This window comes from Delphinapterus leucas, chromosome 11 (genome assembly GCF_059928025.1).
Source record: "Delphinapterus leucas isolate spDelLeu-1000000601 "Yukka" chromosome 11, BTC_Dleu_Yukka2, whole genome shotgun sequence".
Taxonomy (NCBI): Eukaryota; Metazoa; Chordata; class Mammalia; order Artiodactyla; family Monodontidae; genus Delphinapterus; species Delphinapterus leucas.
The window spans coordinates 71,313,891-71,315,768 of NC_143139.1; the positions used below are offsets into that span (position 1 = coordinate 71,313,891).

A 1,878-nucleotide genomic window follows, 5' to 3' on the forward strand; every position below is an offset into this window, starting at 1 on the left:
GCATTTGTTCCTTCTGAAGCCTCTCTCTTTAACTTGCAGATTGTTACCCTCTTGCTGTGTCCTCACATGGTTGTCCCTCTGTGCATTTGTGCCCTGGGTATCTCTGTGTGTTCAAATCTTTTTTTGTTATAAGGACAGCAGTCAGACTAGATTAGAGTCCACCCTATTGGCCTCATTTTAACTTAATCACCTCTTTACAGGCCCTCTTTCCAAATAAAGTCATATTCTAGGTATTGGGGGTTAGGGTTTCAACATATAAAATTTGAGGGGACACAATTCAGTTCATAACTGTGACCTTTACCTGCAAAGAGCTGAGAATTCTTCCAGATCTAGAATGTCATGCATTTTCTTCAAATTTTTCACTGCATATAAACTGACCACAATTTAATTTGCTACTATAATGCTTTTATTTATTTATTTATTAAAAATGACATTCCTGCTTTTCTGCATTACCCAGAGAGGGGTTCATAAGGCATTGTTCTGGGTTCCCCTCAGAGGTTAAAGGGAAACGTTCACAAAGTCTGGAGCCCTTGATGGCCTGCAAATGAAGGAGGAGAATTTCCTCCAGTTCCTTGGATCAGGAATCCACTTAGGTGACACCAACCTTGACTACCAATTGGAACAGTACATCTACAAAAGGAAAAGTGATGACGTTACCTCATACGCCTAAAGAGAATATGGGAGAAGCCTCCCCTGGCGGCTCGCACCGTTGTTGCCATTGGAAACGGGGCTGATGTCAGTGTCATATCCTCTAGGAATATTGGCCAGCGAGCTGTGCTGAAGCTTGCTGCTGCCAGGAGCCACTCGTATTGCCAGACACTTCTCTTCTGGAAACTTCCCTAACCAGATCCAGGCCACCTTCCCAGAGCCACAACTTTCAGTGATTACTGATCCAGGCTGATCTCGGAGGCGTTTTATGTTAACCCGCTTGCCATTACTGTGTTACAGTCTCTCCTCTGCGCTTTGTGGACATCGCTATGCTCAGCAACAACAAGGGAGCTCCCGAGGTGGGTCTGCGGTGGTGGATGCGGGGCGGGGGCTGCAGGAAGTTCTGCGCATGCGTGGCACCAGCTCCCGTGAGCGCCCGGGGGAGGTCAGCCTGATCTCTACTCTGCGGAGATGCTAAGAAGGCCGCTGCTGGAAAGGCTGTGACCCAGGAGGAAGTTCAGGGCGAATGGACTGCTCCAGCTCCCGAATTTGCTGCTGCTCGACCTGAGGTTGCAGATGGGTCTGCAGGCGCCTTTTGCGCCTAATCAGCGGTTCCCTACTGAAGACTGCAGCGCTCCGCCCACCACTGGGGACTGGACTGCAGCTTCCACTGCTCAGGCCGCTGAACAGGTAGGAATGACCACTGAGTGGTCTCAGCTTGTTCTTCCACAGACTCTTAAACAGAAAATGGAAATAGATTAGTGGAAATAAAGTTTCTTAAAAAAAAAATGACATTGCTGAATTAGCTTTAGTAGGACACTATATATGTGTGTGTGTGTTTATATATATATACATACACATACATATATATGATGTGTCCCCACATATATACGAATGTGTTTAGGTAGTAGAGAAATAGAGAGACCGCTGTGTTTACATCTACCTTTTTTTTTTTTTTTTTTTTAGAAAGGGCAGCTGGGCAGCAACTGAACTGAGATGATGTTTTTGTTTTTGTTTTTATAAATTTATTTATTTATTTATGGCTGTGTTGGGTCTTCGTTTCTGTGCGAGGGCTTTCTCCAGTTGCAGCGAGTGGGGGCCACTCTTCATCACGGTGCGCGGGCCTCTCACTGTTGTGGTCTCTCCCGTTGCGGAGCACAGGCTCCAGACGTGCAAGCTCAGTAGTTGTGGCTCACGGGCCCAGTTGCTCCGCGGCATGTGGGATCCTCC

The 1,878-nt window shown here is 47.0% G+C and overlaps 1 pseudogene; it reads left to right on the forward strand.

Moving 5' to 3' along the window:
* Positions 1-544: 544 nt before the first annotated feature.
* On the forward strand, positions 545-1,410 carry LOC149748049 (small ribosomal subunit protein uS2 pseudogene; annotated as a pseudogene).
* The last annotated feature ends 468 nt before the right edge of the window (positions 1,411-1,878 follow it).